Source organism: Elgaria multicarinata, chromosome 11, assembly GCF_023053635.1.
Source record: "Elgaria multicarinata webbii isolate HBS135686 ecotype San Diego chromosome 11, rElgMul1.1.pri, whole genome shotgun sequence".
Taxonomy (NCBI): domain Eukaryota; kingdom Metazoa; phylum Chordata; class Lepidosauria; order Squamata; family Anguidae; genus Elgaria; species Elgaria multicarinata.
In genome coordinates, this window is record NC_086181.1 from 9268010 (window position 1) to 9274009 (window position 6000).

Genomic DNA, 6000 nt, shown 5'->3' on the forward strand with positions numbered 1-6000 from the left:
AGATTAATCCAGCCCCAATGGTACTTCGTTCGGTTTATGATGTGCCATTCATCAGTGTCACCAAGGAGCAAGCAGATTAGCTGGACCTCCTTGCTTTCCCCCTAAGCCCTAAGCCATTCTGCTGCATCCCTTAAAATGCCGGCAAGAAGCTGCGGGGAGCCGGCAGCTGTAATGCAGGCTGGCAGGGCAAGGAGAAAGCAACTGGGCACAGCCAGGCCTACCCTCAGATAAGGAGAGGCGGTCTCTGCGGGCAGCTGAGCTTGGATGATCAAGGTAGCTGCGTGGGAGACGGGCCAATGGGGTACAACCCAGTGAATCCTGTGCCGGAGATCGCTCCTCTGCATCGGGGTGGGGCATGGTTTTCCGCCCAAGGGCTGAATTTCATTTTGGAGGAGCTCTCAGGGGCTGTGTTCCAGTGGTGGGGCTGAAAGTATCGCCCACACACACAACGGCCTCCTGTAGCTTAAAGCTCTTACTGCCAATGTCCAAATCTTAGCAGAGGCACTTCGACGTTTTACGATGGGGGATAACTGCACCAAGACTGTGAAGCCACCCAAACAGTTGATGATCGCGGGAAAGGAGATGAGCCAGGGGAGGGGGGCATGGCCATCTGAAGGACCCTGGTGGGCCCAATTGGGACCCCCAGGAGAACTGGATTTGGCCCCAGGCCTGAGGTTCACCACCTCTGCTCTGGATTGTGCCCTGCCGTAATTAGCTGAAGGAGGTGGTCCCATGTGGATTTAAACATTTGTGGGTTTTTTTGTTTGTCTCAGGTAGGATCTACACTACTGCTTTAAAGCGCTTTATAACAGTTTTGACAACTGTTGGGGCCCAGGACACACTCCACATACAGATGTCAAAACTGTTATAAAGCGCTTTGAAGCAGTAGTGTAGACTGGCCTCAGTCACTGATGGGACAAATTGTACACCATGAGAAATTGCTACCTGTGGGTGGGCAGGTGTGAGATGCGGAATGGCGGAAGATTAACTCATGCATATGGTATGGTCTTGCTTGAACTTCTCATCTCGCCCACCCCCCAGCTCTCTCTCCTTGAATACTCCCTCTGCATCTGCCCCAGTGGAAGAGGTCCACAGCCATGGTTTCATCATCCTGGACTCTTCTTTCCCTTTTGCTCCCCAGGTTCAGTCTGCCACCAAGTCATGTTGTGTCTCCCTTTACAATCATTATTGGTTGGGGGTGGGTGGGTTTGTTCTGAGTGATCCCTTGCAGCCCAGCGCCTATGATTGTAAAGAGATTCAGGATCCCTTCCAATGGTGCAACTCTTGACTTGGTTTTCTGCAAGGACAGCTACCAGTGTGGATGCCTTGAAGCAATACCTGGTGATAGCTAGTGACATTCCAATGGTGCCTTTCAGTGGAAATTGGGAAGGGCCAAAGAGGCGTAGGTGATGGGCAGAGATGACTCATCCTTCTTCCCAAGGGGCAGGCGAGCCAGGTGTGTGCGTGCAGCAGGATGTCAGCCTGCACTGGAAATGGGTCTGAAAAGGAGGCAGAGCGCTGGTTTTGCTCTCTGCAGGAAATCCTCCCAGATATCTAATGGGGATCAGAAAATTCTTGGGAGGATTAATGCTAGAACCCTCATCTTATGCTCACCCTATGGACAAATAAACCTGGTATCACAGAAACCCCACGAAGTCTCCTTCTAAGGAAACGGAACCCCGAGTGAGTGCTGGAGCCCCTGAAACGTATCACAGCATTGCAAAATACGGCCATTCCTCTCCACTCCCACTCTAAACCATAGCTCAGGCCCTGCTAATCTCTTACCACGACTACTGCAACCTCCTCTCCACTGTTGTCCTGCCTTTTCCCCTTTTTTCTCGCTAAAAATGCCGTGTTTGTCAAAGGATTGGGGCTTCCTTCCTCGGCTGCATCTTTTTATTATTCCCACTTTCCTAGGAATAGTGACCAAAGCGATATTGCCACTCAGGGAGGCGAATTGAAGTGTAAAAATATTAAAATGAGATAAAAGTAGTATGGGTAAAAAGAAAAATGGTGGATGGAGAACTAAGAGGCAGGTGAGAAATTGCTCTAAAGCTTCCGCCATCTCGCTAGCTCTCCTAAGAGAGTTTTGGGTTGGCTGTGTTTGCACATGGTCCATCAGAGATCACTGGAATTCTATTTCACGAGCGCTTCAGTGATCCGTTCAGGCGGGTGTGTGGTACTTGTGGCCCTTCAGGTGTTTTGGCCTACAATTCCCATGATCCCGTACCACTGTCTATGCTGGTTAGGGCTGATGGGAGTTGTAGGCTAAAAACAACCACCCTGGAGAGCCAGAAGTTGCCCATCCTCGAGTTAAGGACTGAGGCCATTCAAAGTTGCACTGATGACAGTTATGGCTTCATCCAGGGAGCAACCCGAACATTGCAGTTTGGTGAGAATTTGGAGAATTCTGTTAGAAATCTCTAATCTTCCCAGGTGAGGAGGGAGCATGCCAGCCTTCTCCAACCTGGTGTCTTGGAACACAGTGGCTAGTAGTCCTAATGGCTACGTGCTACCTTCAGTATGCCTATGTACACCAGTTGCTGGGGAACTTCGCTGTTGCACCTCTGCTCTGCTTGTGGGCTTCTAGCAGGCAGCTGGTTGGCCACTGTGTGAACAGAATGCTGGACTACATGGACCTTGGTCTGATCCAGCACCGCTCTCCTTATGATCTCAACTCCCATAATTCCTGGCCAGCATGGCCATTCAACACATCTGGAGCTCACCCAGTGGGGAAGGTTTGAGCATGCCTTGTAAACCAGGTGAAGCCAGTAGTGTAGATATATGCCCCGGAATTTTCAAGATGTTGAATTCTGCACTCCATGCTTGTTATTGTAGCACAATCTCAAAAGATTTATAGTACTGGGATGAAGATTAGTCTGGGAGAAACCATCTACCAAATGTCTTCTAAGCCATGATCTCATAGCCTGGCTGGTGATGAGCCCTCCACCTCATCTCCTGACTGTAAAATGGGGACCATCATGACCTACCTCCAGCCTTGCAAGTAAATCCGCAAATTTATTAGTCTGTGGGGAAGAACAACAAAAACATTAGCCTGCTGCAGGCTGATATAGAGACAGGGAGCTCAGTTCCACCTGCAGAGGAGAAATGGAGTGCTCTGTCCTTCCTCTGCCAGCCCACACACTCACCCACATGCCTATGGCTACTAGGCTAGTGCTTAAATACAAGGCTAGCTCCCCACCCACCCCAACACTCTTGTCTTCAGTTGCTCTTACCATGTGTTTTTGTGCAAGAATAGCAACATTTGTATAATGGGGACCTCACAGATGATGAAAAATGGCTCACTCTGTGAAGAAAAGCTTACGGCTCAGTCGACTCGGAACAGTGTTTTGCTTCACAGCTGGTGCATGAATCTTCGTGGCTGCAAGTTTGTTTGGGAAGCGAATACCAGAGCTGAAAGCAACTGTGTATGGGCAGGTATGGTGCACTGGCAAAAGGTTCAGTCATTATATGGGAATGCCACCATAGACAATAACCTTTAGAGGGTGTTTTTAAAAATAATAAAGTTGTGCCACCTTCTTCTTATATCATGTCTGTTTCTTTAAAGCAAGGGTAGACAACGTTTTGGGGCCTGCGGGCACATTTGGCAATTTGAGTCACTGTCCTGGGCACTGCCACAAAATGACTGCCATGAGAGAGGTTGCAAAAGACAAGTAACCTGCCTTACGTGACAGAGGCGGGGCCTGAGCTTCAACACACTAAACAATTCCTTTGAACTCACCATTTTCCAGCACCAACAGAAATTCCCAGTTATCAGTAAAAAAAAAAAGAGTTAATTCAAACAAACAAAAAAGTGGAAAGGGTAGGACACATTGCCTACTGCTTTAAAAGATATCCAGGTATGAGGAGATGGTAACAGCTCTACATATCCTGGATTGGAGGGTGGGAAAGGGGTTCCTACTTAAAGGATATGCTTCTAAAGGCAAAACACCTTGGATATAGCACCTTTAGGGTTCTCACTGAAAGCTGGAGTGGATTCACTGGCCCACGGACCTCACAGCCACCAGCCTCTTTAATATTCTTGAACCTCAGGACACTTTTGTAGTACTGTATGCAGCTCCTGATCAGGTTTTGCTGAAGTCCACCACTTGAGACTGAGAAGTGAATTGTCCTTTTGAAAAATACAAAATTTCTATCCACTTGACTCTTATTTTTTCTTTCATTAGGATATTACCTTGGTAAAGTGTCTGTATTAAAGAAGACTTGACATTTCCACACAGATGGGAAGGCACATTGTGCAAATCACAAATTCACTCTGTGTGTGTGTGTGTGTGTGTGTGTGTGTGTGTGTGTGTGTGTGTGTAGTCCTGTCTCTTCCCTCCTTTAGTGAATTCCTGGGCAATTTTATGAGCAGAATGTGTCATCTTTACGAAGAAATCAACTCTAAGTAATCTACGCACCTTTTCTTCTTCCTGAACTATAATTGCTGCAGGCTCACGACTTCCTCACATCCTTAAAAGCAGATCAGTGCAGAGGTCTCTTTGGAAACAGATCAAATCTCCTTTCCCCCCTGGAACTTCTTCTTTCTGATACTTGCTGGAAAGATGGGCTATGCATTTATGATGCGCCAGCACACTTTGTGCCAAAATTATGCATGGACACAATAGACTTTCTACGCTTAACATGGGAAGTAAGCAGTTCTCATTTTGTCTGTACGTTCCCTTCAAAACAACAGCCATAAAAGAAACAAAAGAAACAGAGCAAGGACTTTGCGGAATGTTTGTGGTTGCTGATTTTCTTTGAGCTTCTGAATTGTTTTCGTTGTTTTGGTCAGAACAGAACCTAAAAGTTTTTTTAAAAAAACTTGCTATCTGGTTTGAAATTGGGTGCCATTTCCTCACACTGATTTCCATCATGCTCTGCTTTTCATTACTTTTTGTCCAGGGCATCACATTGGAACGCTCACCAAACAATACATAAGCAAGACCTCATATGGTTTCCACAGAGCAAAGCAGATAATTTGAAACTGACAAAGGATGTGGCAACACATGCTGTCACAATGCTTCGGTAAATCAAATCACACGGGTCGACACAGTAAGATACCAGACAGACAGCAGGATGCCATGAATGGTAACTTCACCATGGGCCTTGCTAGACCCGGTTGAAAATCCGGGGGAGAGGAGGGGAGAACTCGCGTTATGACTAATGCGAGATCTCGCCCTTACGCACACGTGAGCCGCAACGAGCTCTGGAGGAGAGCCGTCGCGGCCACCATTTTTAAATTTATTTTTAAAGCAGCAGAAGCGCAGGAGCCAGGAAAGGTAAGTGGTGTTTTTATTTTTTAAAAAATTATTCTCCCCCCACCCTGTCCTCGATCTCGTCGCCCTGGCCCCGTTCTCCTTCCCCCCATCCACCATGTCTGATGCCCCCCCGCCTGATCGCCCACCTGCCATGTCTGCCCGATCACCCGTCCACCATGTCTGATGCCCCCTCCACCCCCCCATCCGTGATCTCCCCACCCTGGGTCCGCTCTCCCCCCACCCATCTCTCCGGTTGGGTCTGCTCTTTCCTCCCCCAGCCCCCATCTCCCCCTGTGATTCCCCCCCCCCCAGCCTGATGGCCACAGCGCTCCGTGCGGTAGCCGGGAAAAGCAGCGGACCGGTCCACACGCCTGCGGTCCCAGCCTCAGCCCAACCTGAGGCCAGGACCGTGGGAAGAACCACACTACAAGCGGTTCCTGTTAGCGCAGTGCCAGGGCAGCTCAAGCCCTGGCTGAGGCCAGGATCCCCTGTGCATCATCTGGACGCACAGGGACGAGCACGGCCTCGCACCGCGCTAACCCGTGGTCTAGCAACAGCCCATGTCTGAGTGCAGGGCTGCTCCCATTAAAAGCCTATGGGTGAAAATCAATTAAAATGTTACCAAGGTGCTGATAAATAACCTAAAACAGCCTTCTCCAACCTGATGGCTGGGGGATTCTGGGAGTTTTAGTCCAACATGGTCTGGAGCGCACCAGGTTGGGGAAATCTGGCCTAAAAA